The sequence below is a fragment of the Anomaloglossus baeobatrachus genome, chromosome 7 (genome assembly GCF_048569485.1).
Source record: "Anomaloglossus baeobatrachus isolate aAnoBae1 chromosome 7, aAnoBae1.hap1, whole genome shotgun sequence".
In the NCBI taxonomy this organism is placed as follows: domain Eukaryota; kingdom Metazoa; phylum Chordata; class Amphibia; order Anura; family Aromobatidae; genus Anomaloglossus; species Anomaloglossus baeobatrachus.
In genome coordinates, this window is record NC_134359.1 from 205,590,555 (window position 1) to 205,604,068 (window position 13,514).

Genomic DNA, 13,514 nt, shown 5'->3' on the forward strand with positions numbered 1-13,514 from the left:
CCTACATTGGCTGACATCTTCTTCCTTTTGAGTACTTTGACAACACAGATTTAGAATCTCTCCATTGCACTATCTAAGGAAGGGATATGAGAAAGACAAGTTTGACTTTATAGTATTTTTACAAGGAAAGTACATTGTTAAACATAGAAACTTCTGTAAGAGGCTATGAAAAGAAGGCACTGCTGAGATTCGAACTCAGGATCTCCTGTTTACAAGACAGGCGCTTTAACCAACTAAGCCACAGCACCACTTTGTTTAAGAGTAGGAAAGCACTACTGGTAGAATCGCCCTCACCTCATGTCTTTCAGTGTCCTTGAATGTCTAGAGATAGACGACTTATGCAAATTCTTTCTTTACTGGACTAATTTTTAGGGCTTCAATAGTGACAAAAAATACAATCTTTATTGAATTACTGATATTAAAACCCTAAACTTTGGTTAATCTCTGATAAAGTTTGAGCTTGTCCAACTCTTGACATAATCCACTGTTGTAGATATGATAAGAGCCACTTTGCCAGAAGCTCATACACAATCTTTAGTGAAATTGCACAGACTTGTCAAAATCCTCATTAGATCACATCATCTGGCTACAGACTCTTCCTGTAGACGAGCTGCCGAGTGGTTATGGCGTATGACTACTAATCCATTGTGCTCTGCATGCATGGTTTTTGAATCCCATACTTGTTGAAGTTACCTTCATCTCCAATGTTGAAACTCTAAATTATCTTTTTCAGCCCAAGCAGTGAGTATTTCCAGCATTTCCTGTTCAAGAAGGCTGCTATCAAACTTTTCTAACATTTCAGTCTGGCAAAAGTAAACCCACTGTTTTCATTTGGCATGCTTGATGCCATCCTACATTGGCTGACATCTTCTTCCTTTTGAGTACTTTGACAACACAGATTTAGAATCTCTCCATTGCACTATCTAAGGAAGGGATATGAGAAAGACAAGTTTGACTTTATAGTATTTTTACAAGGAAAGTACACTGTTAAACATAGAAACTTCAGTACTGAGGCTATGAAAAGAAGGCACTGCTGAGATTCGAACTCAGGATCTCCTGTTTACGAGACAGGCGCTTTAACCAACTAAGCCACAGCACCACTTTGTGTAAGAGTAGAAAAGCACTACTGGTAGATTCGCCCTCACCTCATGTCTTTCAGTGTCCTTGAATGTCTAGAGATAGACGACTTATGCAAATTCTTTCTTTACTGGACTAATTTTTAGGGCTTCAATAGTGACAAAAAATACAATCTTTCTTGAATTACTGATATTAAAACCCTAAACTTTGGTTAATCTCTGATAAAGTTTGAGCTTGTCCAACTCTTGACATAATCCACTGTTGTAGATATGATAAGAGCCACTTTGCCAGAAGCTCATACACAATCTTTAGTGAAATTGCACAGACTTGTCAAAATCCTCATTAGATCACATCATCTGGCTACAGACTCTTCCTGTAGACGAGCTGCCGAGTGGTTATGGCGTATGACTACTAATCCATTGTGCTCTGCATGCATGGTTTTTGAATCCCATACTTGTTGAAGTTACCTTCATCTCCAATGTTGAAACTCTAAATTATCTTTTTCAGCCCAAGCAGTGAGTATTTCCAGCATTTCCTGTTCAAGAAGGCTGCTATCAAACTTTTCTAACATTTCAGTCTGGCAAAAGTAAACCCACTGTTTTCATTTGGCATGCTTGATGCCATCCTACATTGGCTGACATCTTCTTCCTTTTGAGTACTTTGACAACACAGATTTAGAATCTCTCCATTGCACTATCTAAGGAAGGGATATGAGAAAGACAAGTTTGACTTTATAGTATTTTTACAAGGAAAGTACATTGTTAAACATAGAAACTTCTGTAAGAGGCTATGAAAAGAAGGCACTGCTGAGATTCGAACTCAGGATCTCCTGTTTACAAGACAGGCGCTTTAACCAACTAAGCCACAGCACCACTTTGTTTAAGAGTAGGAAAGCACTACTGGTAGAATCGCCCTCACCTCATGTCTTTCAGTGTCCTTGAATGTCTAGAGATAGACGACTTATGCAAATTCTTTCTTTACTGGACTAATTTTTAGGGCTTCAATAGTGACAAAAAATACAATCTTTATTGAATTACTGATATTAAAACCCTAAACTTTGGTTAATCTCTGATAAAGTTTGAGCTTGTCCAACTCTTGACATAATCCACTGTTGTAGATATGATAAGAGCCACTTTGCCAGAAGCTCATACACAATCTTTAGTGAAATTGCACAGACTTGTCAAAATCCTCATTAGATCACATCATCTGGCTACAGACTCTTCCTGTAGACGAGCTGCCGAGTGGTTATGGCGTATGACTACTAATCCATTGTGCTCTGCATGCATGGTTTTTGAATCCCATACTTGTTGAAGTTACCTTCATCTCCAATGTTGAAACTCTAAATTATCTTTTTCAGCCCAAGCAGTGAGTATTTCCAGCATTTCCTGTTCAAGAAGGCTGCTATCAAACTTTTCTAACATTTCAGTCTGGCAAAAGTAAACCCACTGTTTTCATTTGGCATGCTTGATGCCATCCTACATTGGCTGACATCTTCTTCCTTTTGAGTACTTTGACAACACAGATTTAGAATCTCTCCATTGCACTATCTAAGGAAGGGATATGAGAAAGACAAGTTTGACTTTATAGTATTTTTACAAGGAAAGTACACTGTTAAACATAGAAACTTCAGTACTGAGGCTATGAAAAGAAGGCACTGCTGAGATTCGAACTCAGGATCTCCTGTTTACGAGACAGGCGCTTTAACCAACTAAGCCACAGCACCACTTTGTGTAAGAGTAGAAAAGCACTACTGGTAGATTCGCCCTCACCTCATGTCTTTCAGTGTCCTTGAATGTCTAGAGATAGACGACTTATGCAAATTCTTTCTTTACTGGACTAATTTTTAGGGCTTCAATAGTGACAAAAAATACAATCTTTCTTGAATTACTGATATTAAAACCCTAAACTTTGGTTAATCTCTGATAAAGTTTGAGCTTGTCCAACTCTTGACATAATCCACTGTTGTAGATATGATAAGAGCCACTTTGCCAGAAGCTCATACACAATCTTTAGTGAAATTGCACAGACTTGTCAAAATCCTCATTAGATCACATCATCTGGCTACAGACTCTTCCTGTAGACGAGCTGCCGAGTGGTTATGGCGTATGACTACTAATCCATTGTGCTCTGCATGCATGGTTTTTCAATCCCATACTTGTTGAAGTTACCTTCATCTCCAATGTTGAAACTCTAAATTATCTTTTTCAGCCCAAGCAGTGAGTATTTCCAGCATTTCCTGTTCAAGAAGGCTGCTATCAAACTTTTCTAACATTTCAGTCTGGCAAAAGTAAACCCACTGTTTTCATTTGGCATGCTTGATGCCATCCTACATTGGCTGACATCTTCTTCCTTTTGAGTACTTTGACAACACAGATTTAGAATCTCTCCATTGCACTATCTAAGGAAGGGATATGAGAAAGACAAGTTTGACTTTATAGTATTTTTACAAGGAAAGTACACTGTTAAACATAGAAACTTCAGTACTGAGGCTATGAAAAGAAGGCACTGCTGAGATTCGAACTCAGGATCTCCTGTTTACGAGACAGGCGCTTTAACCAACTAAGCCACAGCACCACTTTGTGTAAGAGTAGAAAAGCACTACTGGTAGAGTCGCCCTCACCTCATGTCTTTCAGTGTCCTTGAATGTCTAGAGATAGACGACTTATGCAAATTCTTTCTTTACTGGACTAATTTTTAGGGCTTCAATAGTGACAAAAAATACAATCTTTCTTGAATTACTGATATTAAAACCCTAAACTTTGGTTAATCTCTGATAAAGTTTGAGCTTGTCCAACTCTTGACATAATCCACTGTTGTAGATATGATAAGAGCCACTTTGCCAGAAGCTCATACACAATCTTTAGTGAAATTGCACAGACTTGTCAAAATCCTCATTAGATCACATCATCTGGCTACAGACTCTTCCTGTAGACGAGCTGCCGAGTGGTTATGGCGTATGACTACTAATCCATTGTGCTCTGCATGCATGGTTTTTGAATCCCATACTTGTTGAAGTTACCTTCATCTCCAATGTTGAAACTCTAAATTATCTTTTTCAGCCCAAGCAGTGAGTATTTCCAGCATTTCCTGTTCAAGAAGGCTGCTATCAAACTTTTCTAACATTTCAGTCTGGCAAAAGTAAACCCACTGTTTTCATTTGGCATGCTTGATGCCATCCTACATTGGCTGACATCTTCTTCCTTTTGAGTACTTTGACAACACAGATTTAGAATCTCTCCATTGCACTATCTAAGGAAGGGATATGAGAAAGACAAGTTTGACTTTATAGTATTTTTACAAGGAAAGTACATTGTTAAACATAGAAACTTCTGTAAGAGGCTATGAAAAGAAGGCACTGCTGAGATTCGAACTCAGGATCTCCTGTTTACAAGACAGGCGCTTTAACCAACTAAGCCACAGCACCACTTTGTTTAAGAGTAGGAAAGCACTACTGGTAGAATCGCCCTCACCTCATGTCTTTCAGTGTCCTTGAATGTCTAGAGATAGACGACTTATGCAAATTCTTTCTTTACTGGACTAATTTTTAGGGCTTCAATAGTGACAAAAAATACAATCTTTCTTGAATTACTGATATTAAAACCCTAAACTTTGGTTAATCTCTGATAAAGTTTGAGCTTGTCCAACTCTTGACATAATCCACTGTTGTAGATATGATAAGAGCCACTTTGCCAGAAGCTCATACACAATCTTTAGTGAAATTGCACAGACTTGTCAAAATCCTCATTAGATCACATCATCTGGCTACAGACTCTTCCTGTAGACGAGCTGCCGAGTGGTTATGGCGTATGACTACTAATCCATTGTGCTCTGCATGCATGGTTTTTGAATCCCATACTTGTTGAAGTTACCTTCATCTCCAATGTTGAAACTCTAAATTATCTTTTTCAGCCCAAGCAGTGAGTATTTCCAGCATTTCCTGTTCAAGAAGGCTGCTATCAAACTTTTCTAACATTTCAGTCTGGCAAAAGTAAACCCACTGTTTTCATTTGGCATGCTTGATGCCATCCTACATTGGCTGACATCTTCTTCCTTTTGAGTACTTTGACAACACAGATTTAGAATCTCTCCATTGCACTATCTAAGGAAGGGATATGAGAAAGACAAGTTTGACTTTATAGTATTTTTACAAGGAAAGTACATTGTTAAACATAGAAACTTCTGTAAGAGGCTATGAAAAGAAGGCACTGCTGAGATTCGAACTCAGGATCTCCTGTTTACAAGACAGGCGCTTTAACCAACTAAGCCACAGCACCACTTTGTTTAAGAGTAGGAAAGCACTACTGGTAGAATCGCCCTCACCTCATGTCTTTCAGTGTCCTTGAATGTCTAGAGATAGACGACTTATGCAAATTCTTTCTTTACTGGACTAATTTTTAGGGCTTCAATAGTGACAAAAAATACAATCTTTATTGAATTACTGATATTAAAACCCTAAACTTTGGTTAATCTCTGATAAAGTTTGAGCTTGTCCAACTCTTGACATAATCCACTGTTGTAGATATGATAAGAGCCACTTTGCCAGAAGCTCATACACAATCTTTAGTGAAATTGCACAGACTTGTCAAAATCCTCATTAGATCACATCATCTGGCTACAGACTCTTCCTGTAGACGAGCTGCCGAGTGGTTATGGCGTATGACTACTAATCCATTGTGTTTTGCATGCATGGTTTTTGAATCCCATACTTGTTGAAGTTACCTTCATCTCCAATGTTGAAACTCTAAATTATCTTTTTCAGCCCAAGCAGTGAGTATTTCCAGCATTTCCTGTTCAAGAAGGCTGCTATCAAACTTTTCTAACATTTCAGTCTGGCAAAAGTAAACCCACTGTTTTCATTTGGCATGCTTGATGCCATCCTACATTGGCTGACATCTTCTTCCTTTTGAGTACTTTGACAACACAGATTTAGAATCTCTCCATTGCACTATCTAAGGAAGGGATATGAGAAAGACAAGTTTGACTTTATAGTATTTTTACAAGGAAAGTACACTGTTAAACATAGAAACTTCAGTACTGAGGCTATGAAAAGAAGGCACTGCTGAGATTCGAACTCAGGATCTCCTGTTTACGAGACAGGCGCTTTAACCAACTAAGCCACAGCACCACTTTGTGTAAGAGTAGAAAAGCACTACTGGTAGATTCGCCCTCACCTCATGTCTTTCAGTGTCCTTGAATGTCTAGAGATAGACGACTTATGCAAATTCTTTCTTTACTGGACTAATTTTTAGGGCTTCAAGAGTGACAAAAAATACAATCTTTCTTGAATTACTGATATTAAAACCCTAAACTTTGGTTAATCTCTGATAAAGTTTGAGCTTGTCCAACTCTTGACATAATCCACTGTTGTAGATATGATAAGAGCCACTTTGCCAGAAGCTCATACACAATCTTTAGTGAAATTGCACAGACTTGTCAAAATCCTCATTAGATCACATCATCTGGCTACAGACTCTTCCTGTAGACGAGCTGCCGAGTGGTTATGGCGTATGACTACTAATCCATTGTGCTCTGCATGCATGGTTTTTGAATCCCATACTTGTTGAAGTTACCTTCATCTCCAATGTTGAAACTCTAAATTATCTTTTTCAGCCCAAGCAGTGAGTATTTCCAGCATTTCCTGTTCAAGAAGGCTGCTATCAAACTTTTCTAACATTTCAGTCTGGCAAAAGTAAACCCACTGTTTTCATTTGGCATGCTTGATGCCATCCTACATTGGCTGACATCTTCTTCCTTTTGAGTACTTTGACAACACAGATTTAGAATCTCTCCATTGCACTATCTAAGGAAGGGATATGAGAAAGACAAGTTTGACTTTATAGTATTTTTACAAGGAAAGTACACTGTTAAACATAGAAACTTCAGTACTGAGGCTATGAAAAGAAGGCACTGCTGAGATTCGAACTCAGGATCTCCTGTTTACGAGACAGGCGCTTTAACCAACTAAGCCACAGCACCACTTTGTGTAAGAGTAGAAAAGCACTACTGGTAGAGTCGCCCTCACCTCATGTCTTTCAGTGTCCTTGAATGTCTAGAGATAGACGACTTATGCAAATTCTTTCTTTACTGGACTAATTTTTAGGGCTTCAATAGTGACAAAAAATACAATCTTTCTTGAATTACTGATATTAAAACCCTAAACTTTGGTTAATCTCTGATAAAGTTTGAGCTTGTCCAACTCTTGACATAATCCACTGTTGTAGATATGATAAGAGCCACTTTGCCAGAAGCTCATACACAATCTTTAGTGAAATTGCACAGACTTGTCAAAATCCTCATTAGATCACATCATCTGGCTACAGACTCTTCCTGTAGACGAGCTGCCGAGTGGTTATGGCGTATGACTACTAATCCATTGTGCTCTGCATGCATGGTTTTTGAATCCCATACTTGTTGAAGTTACCTTCATCTCCAATGTTGAAACTCTAAATTATCTTTTTCAGCCCAAGCAGTGAGTATTTCCAGCATTTCCTGTTCAAGAAGGCTGCTATCAAACTTTTCTAACATTTCAGTCTGGCAAAAGTAAACCCACTGTTTTCATTTGGCATGCTTGATGCCATCCTACATTGGCTGACATCTTCTTCCTTTTGAGTACTTTGACAACACAGATTTAGAATCTCTCCATTGCACTATCTAAGGAAGGGATATGAGAAAGACAAGTTTGACTTTATAGTATTTTTACAAGGAAAGTACACTGTTAAACATAGAAACTTCAGTACTGAGGCTATGAAAAGAAGGCACTGCTGAGATTCGAACTCAGGATCTCCTGTTTACGAGACAGGCGCTTTAACCAACTAAGCCACAGCACCACTTTGTGTAAGAGTAGAAAAGCACTACTGGTAGAGTCGCCCTCACCTCATGTCTTTCAGTGTCCTTGAATGTCTAGAGATAGACGACTTATGCAAATTCTTTCTTTACTGGACTAATTTTTAGGGCTTCAATAGTGACAAAAAATACAATCTTTCTTGAATTACTGATATTAAAACCCTAAACTTTGGTTAATCTCTGATAAAGTTTGAGCTTGTCCAACTCTTGACATAATCCACTGTTGTAGATATGATAAGAGCCACTTTGCCAGAAGCTCATACACAATCTTTAGTGAAATTGCACAGACTTGTCAAAATCCTCATTAGATCACATCATCTGGCTACAGACTCTTCCTGTAGACGAGCTGCCGAGTGGTTATGGCGTATGACTACTAATCCATTGTGCTCTGCATGCATGGTTTTTGAATCCCATACTTGTTGAAGTTACCTTCATCTCCAATGTTGAAACTCTAAATTATCTTTTTCAGCCCAAGCAGTGAGTATTTCCAGCATTTCCTGTTCAAGAAGGCTGCTATCAAACTTTTCTAACATTTCAGTCTGGCAAAAGTAAACCCACTGTTTTCATTTGGCATGCTTGATGCCATCCTACATTGGCTGACATCTTCTTCCTTTTGAGTACTTTGACAACACAGATTTAGAATCTCTCCATTGCACTATCTAAGGAAGGGATATGAGAAAGACAAGTTTGACTTTATAGTATTTTTACAAGGAAAGTACATTGTTAAACATAGAAACTTCTGTAAGAGGCTATGAAAAGAAGGCACTGCTGAGATTCGAACTCAGGATCTCCTGTTTACAAGACAGGCGCTTTAACCAACTAAGCCACAGCACCACTTTGTTTAAGAGTAGGAAAGCACTACTGGTAGAATCGCCCTCACCTCATGTCTTTCAGTGTCCTTGAATGTCTAGAGATAGACGACTTATGCAAATTCTTTCTTTACTGGACTAATTTTTAGGGCTTCAATAGTGACAAAAAATACAATCTTTCTTGAATTACTGATATTAAAACCCTAAACTTTGGTTAATCTCTGATAAAGTTTGAGCTTGTCCAACTCTTGACATAATCCACTGTTGTAGATATGATAAGAGCCACTTTGCCAGAAGCTCATACACAATCTTTAGTGAAATTGCACAGACTTGTCAAAATCCTCATTAGATCACATCATCTGGCTACAGACTCTTCCTGTAGACGAGCTGCCGAGTGGTTATGGCGTATGACTACTAATCCATTGTGCTCTGCATGCATGGTTTTTGAATCCCATACTTGTTGAAGTTACCTTCATCTCCAATGTTGAAACTCTAAATTATCTTTTTCAGCCCAAGCAGTGAGTATTTCCAGCATTTCCTGTTCAAGAAGGCTGCTATCAAACTTTTCTAACATTTCAGTCTGGCAAAAGTAAACCCACTGTTTTCATTTGGCATGCTTGATGCCATCCTACATTGGCTGACATCTTCTTCCTTTTGAGTACTTTGACAACACAGATTTAGAATCTCTCCATTGCACTATCTAAGGAAGGGATATGAGAAAGACAAGTTTGACTTTATAGTATTTTTACAAGGAAAGTACACTGTTAAACATAGAAACTTCAGTACTGAGGCTATGAAAAGAAGGCACTGCTGAGATTCGAACTCAGGATCTCCTGTTTACGAGACAGGCGCTTTAACCAACTAAGCCACAGCACCACTTTGTGTAAGAGTAGAAAAGCACTACTGGTAGATTCGCCCTCACCTCATGTCTTTCAGTGTCCTTGAATGTCTAGAGATAGACGACTTATGCAAATTCTTTCTTTACTGGACTAATTTTTAGGGCTTCAATAGTGACAAAAAATACAATCTTTCTTGAATTACTGATATTAAAACCCTAAACTTTGGTTAATCTCTGATAAAGTTTGAGCTTGTCCAACTCTTGACATAATCCACTGTTGTAGATATGATAAGAGCCACTTTGCCAGAAGCTCATACACAATCTTTAGTGAAATTGCACAGACTTGTCAAAATCCTCATTAGATCACATCATCTGGCTACAGACTCTTCCTGTAGACGAGCTGCCGAGTGGTTATGGCGTATGACTACTAATCCATTGTGCTCTGCATGCATGGTTTTTGAATCCCATACTTGTTGAAGTTACCTTCATCTCCAATGTTGAAACTCTAAATTATCTTTTTCAGCCCAAGCAGTGAGTATTTCCAGCATTTCCTGTTCAAGAAGGCTGCTATCAAACTTTTCTAACATTTCAGTCTGGCAAAAGTAAACCCACTGTTTTCATTTGGCATGCTTGATGCCATCCTACATTGGCTGACATCTTCTTCCTTTTGAGTACTTTGACAACACAGATTTAGAATCTCTCCATTGCACTATCTAAGGAAGGGATATGAGAAAGACAAGTTTGACTTTATAGTATTTTTACAAGGAAAGTACATTGTTAAACATAGAAACTTCTGTAAGAGGCTATGAAAAGAAGGCACTGCTGAGATTCGAACTCAGGATCTCCTGTTTACAAGACAGGCGCTTTAACCAACTAAGCCACAGCACCACTTTGTTTAAGAGTAGGAAAGCACTACTGGTAGAATCGCCCTCACCTCATGTCTTTCAGTGTCCTTGAATGTCTAGAGATAGACGACTTATGCAAATTCTTTCTTTACTGGACTAATTTTTAGGGCTTCAATAGTGACAAAAAATACAATCTTTATTGAATTACTGATATTAAAACCCTAAACTTTGGTTAATCTCTGATAAAGTTTGAGCTTGTCCAACTCTTGACATAATCCACTGTTGTAGATATGATAAGAGCCACTTTGCCAGAAGCTCATACACAATCTTTAGTGAAATTGCACAGACTTGTCAAAATCCTCATTAGATCACATCATCTGGCTACAGACTCTTCCTGTAGACGAGCTGCCGAGTGGTTATGGCGTATGACTACTAATCCATTGTGCTCTGCATGCATGGTTTTTGAATCCCATACTTGTTGAAGTTACCTTCATCTCCAATGTTGAAACTCTAAATTATCTTTTTCAGCCCAAGCAGTGAGTATTTCCAGCATTTCCTGTTCAAGAAGGCTGCTATCAAACTTTTCTAACATTTCAGTCTGGCAAAAGTAAACCCACTGTTTTCATTTGGCATGCTTGATGCCATCCTACATTGGCTGACATCTTCTTCCTTTTGAGTACTTTGACAACACAGATTTAGAATCTCTCCATTGCACTATCTAAGGAAGGGATATGAGAAAGACAAGTTTGACTTTATAGTATTTTTACAAGGAAAGTACACTGTTAAACATAGAAACTTCAGTACTGAGGCTATGAAAAGAAGGCACTGCTGAGATTCGAACTCAGGATCTCCTGTTTACGAGACAGGCGCTTTAACCAACTAAGCCACAGCACCACTTTGTGTAAGAGTAGAAAAGCACTACTGGTAGATTCGCCCTCACCTCATGTCTTTCAGTGTCCTTGAATGTCTAGAGATAGACGACTTATGCAAATTCTTTCTTTACTGGACTAATTTTTAGGGCTTCAATAGTGACAAAAAATACAATCTTTCTTGAATTACTGATATTAAAACCCTAAACTTTGGTTAATCTCTGATAAAGTTTGAGCTTGTCCAACTCTTGACATAATCCACTGTTGTAGATATGATAAGAGCCACTTTGCCAGAAGCTCATACACAATCTTTAGTGAAATTGCACAGACTTGTCAAAATCCTCATTAGATCACATCATCTGGCTACAGACTCTTCCTGTAGACGAGCTGCCGAGTGGTTATGGCGTATGACTACTAATCCATTGTGCTCTGCATGCATGGTTTTTGAATCCCATACTTGTTGAAGTTACCTTCATCTCCAATGTTGAAACTCTAAATTATCTTTTTCAGCCCAAGCAGTGAGTATTTCCAGCATTTCCTGTTCAAGAAGGCTGCTATCAAACTTTTCTAACATTTCAGTCTGGCAAAAGTAAACCCACTGTTTTCATTTGGCATGCTTGATGCCATCCTACATTGGCTGACATCTTCTTCCTTTTGAGTACTTTGACAACACAGATTTAGAATCTCTCCATTGCACTATCTAAGGAAGGGATATGAGAAAGACAAGTTTGACTTTATAGTATTTTTACAAGGAAAGTACATTGTTAAACATAGAAACTTCTGTAAGAGGCTATGAAAAGAAGGCACTGCTGAGATTCGAACTCAGGATCTCCTGTTTACAAGACAGGCGCTTTAACCAACTAAGCCACAGCACCACTTTGTTTAAGAGTAGGAAAGCACTACTGGTAGAATCGCCCTCACCTCATGTCTTTCAGTGTCCTTGAATGTCTAGAGATAGACGACTTATGCAAATTCTTTCTTTACTGGACTAATTTTTAGGGCTTCAATAGTGACAAAAAATACAATCTTTATTGAATTACTGATATTAAAACCCTAAACTTTGGTTAATCTCTGATAAAGTTTGAGCTTGTCCAACTCTTGACATAATCCACTGTTGTAGATATGATAAGAGCCACTTTGCCAGAAGCTCATACACAATCTTTAGTGAAATTGCACAGACTTGTCAAAATCCTCATTAGATCACATCATCTGGCTACAGACTCTTCCTGTAGACGAGCTGCCGAGTGGTTATGGCGTATGACTACTAATCCATTGTGCTCTGCATGCATGGTTTTTGAATCCCATACTTGTTGAAGTTACCTTCATCTCCAATGTTGAAACTCTAAATTATCTTTTTCAGCCCAAGCAGTGAGTATTTCCAGCATTTCCTGTTCAAGAAGGCTGCTATCAAACTTTTCTAACATTTCAGTCTGGCAAAAGTAAACCCACTGTTTTCATTTGGCATGCTTGATGCCATCCTACATTGGCTGACATCTTCTTCCTTTTGAGTACTTTGACAACACAGATTTAGAATCTCTCCATTGCACTATCTAAGGAAGGGATATGAGAAAGACAAGTTTGACTTTATAGTATTTTTACAAGGAAAGTACTTTGTTAAACATAGAAACTTCTGTAAGAGGCTATGAAAAGAAGGCACTGCTGAGATTCGAACTCAGGATCTCCTGTTTACAAGACAGGCGCTTTAACCAACTAAGCCACAGCACCACTTTGTTTAAGAGTAGAAAAGCACTACTGGTAGATTCGCCCTCACCTCATGTCTTTCAGTGTCCTTGAATGTCTAGAGATAGACGACTTATGCAAATTCTTTCTTTACTGGACTAATTTTTAGGGCTTCAATAGTGACAAAAAATACAATCTTTCTTGAATTACTGATATTAAAACCCTAAACTTTGGTTAATCTCTGATAAAGTTTGAGCTTGTCCAACTCTTGACATAATCCACTGTTGTAGATATGATAAGAGCCACTTTGCCAGAAGCTCATACACAATCTTTAGTGAAATTGCACAGACTTGTCAAAATCCTCATTAGATCACATCATCTGGCTACAGACTCTTCCTGTAGACGAGCTGCCGAGTGGTTATGGCGTATGACTACTAATCCATTGTGCTCTGCATGCATGGTTTTTGAATCCCATACTTGTTGAAGTTACCTTCATCTCCAATGTTGAAACTCTAAATTATCTTTTTCAGCCCAAGCAGTGAGTATTTCCAGC

General features: G+C 38.4%; 16 non-coding genes across 16 annotated transcripts; all 16 read right to left on the bottom strand.

The window, feature by feature from the left end:
- Positions 1-174: 174 nt before the first annotated feature.
- On the bottom strand, positions 175-248 carry TRNAT-UGU (transfer RNA threonine (anticodon UGU)). Its single transcript has one exon. It is a non-coding gene; the product is annotated as a tRNA-Thr (tRNA).
- A 777-nt stretch (positions 249-1,025) lies between these two features.
- Positions 1,026-1,099, bottom strand: TRNAT-CGU (transfer RNA threonine (anticodon CGU)). The gene has a single exon. It is a non-coding gene; the product is annotated as a tRNA-Thr (tRNA).
- Positions 1,100-1,875: 776 nt separating this feature from the next.
- On the bottom strand, positions 1,876-1,949 carry TRNAT-UGU (transfer RNA threonine (anticodon UGU)). Its single transcript has one exon. It is a non-coding gene; the product is annotated as a tRNA-Thr (tRNA).
- Positions 1,950-2,726: 777 nt separating this feature from the next.
- On the bottom strand, positions 2,727-2,800 carry TRNAT-CGU (transfer RNA threonine (anticodon CGU)). Its single transcript has one exon. It is a non-coding gene; the product is annotated as a tRNA-Thr (tRNA).
- A 777-nt stretch (positions 2,801-3,577) lies between these two features.
- Positions 3,578-3,651, bottom strand: TRNAT-CGU (transfer RNA threonine (anticodon CGU)). The gene has a single exon. It is a non-coding gene; the product is annotated as a tRNA-Thr (tRNA).
- A 776-nt stretch (positions 3,652-4,427) lies between these two features.
- On the bottom strand, positions 4,428-4,501 carry TRNAT-UGU (transfer RNA threonine (anticodon UGU)). Its single transcript has one exon. It is a non-coding gene; the product is annotated as a tRNA-Thr (tRNA).
- Positions 4,502-5,277: 776 nt separating this feature from the next.
- Positions 5,278-5,351, bottom strand: TRNAT-UGU (transfer RNA threonine (anticodon UGU)). Its single transcript has one exon. It is a non-coding gene; the product is annotated as a tRNA-Thr (tRNA).
- Positions 5,352-6,128: 777 nt separating this feature from the next.
- TRNAT-CGU (transfer RNA threonine (anticodon CGU)) lies at positions 6,129-6,202 on the bottom strand. The gene has a single exon. It is a non-coding gene; the product is annotated as a tRNA-Thr (tRNA).
- A 777-nt stretch (positions 6,203-6,979) lies between these two features.
- TRNAT-CGU (transfer RNA threonine (anticodon CGU)) lies at positions 6,980-7,053 on the bottom strand. Its single transcript has one exon. It is a non-coding gene; the product is annotated as a tRNA-Thr (tRNA).
- Positions 7,054-7,830: 777 nt separating this feature from the next.
- On the bottom strand, positions 7,831-7,904 carry TRNAT-CGU (transfer RNA threonine (anticodon CGU)). The gene has a single exon. It is a non-coding gene; the product is annotated as a tRNA-Thr (tRNA).
- A 776-nt stretch (positions 7,905-8,680) lies between these two features.
- On the bottom strand, positions 8,681-8,754 carry TRNAT-UGU (transfer RNA threonine (anticodon UGU)). Its single transcript has one exon. It is a non-coding gene; the product is annotated as a tRNA-Thr (tRNA).
- A 777-nt stretch (positions 8,755-9,531) lies between these two features.
- On the bottom strand, positions 9,532-9,605 carry TRNAT-CGU (transfer RNA threonine (anticodon CGU)). Its single transcript has one exon. It is a non-coding gene; the product is annotated as a tRNA-Thr (tRNA).
- Positions 9,606-10,381: 776 nt separating this feature from the next.
- On the bottom strand, positions 10,382-10,455 carry TRNAT-UGU (transfer RNA threonine (anticodon UGU)). The gene has a single exon. It is a non-coding gene; the product is annotated as a tRNA-Thr (tRNA).
- Positions 10,456-11,232: 777 nt separating this feature from the next.
- On the bottom strand, positions 11,233-11,306 carry TRNAT-CGU (transfer RNA threonine (anticodon CGU)). The gene has a single exon. It is a non-coding gene; the product is annotated as a tRNA-Thr (tRNA).
- A 776-nt stretch (positions 11,307-12,082) lies between these two features.
- TRNAT-UGU (transfer RNA threonine (anticodon UGU)) lies at positions 12,083-12,156 on the bottom strand. The gene has a single exon. It is a non-coding gene; the product is annotated as a tRNA-Thr (tRNA).
- Positions 12,157-12,932: 776 nt separating this feature from the next.
- TRNAT-UGU (transfer RNA threonine (anticodon UGU)) lies at positions 12,933-13,006 on the bottom strand. The gene has a single exon. It is a non-coding gene; the product is annotated as a tRNA-Thr (tRNA).
- Between the last annotated feature and the right edge of the window lie 508 nt (positions 13,007-13,514).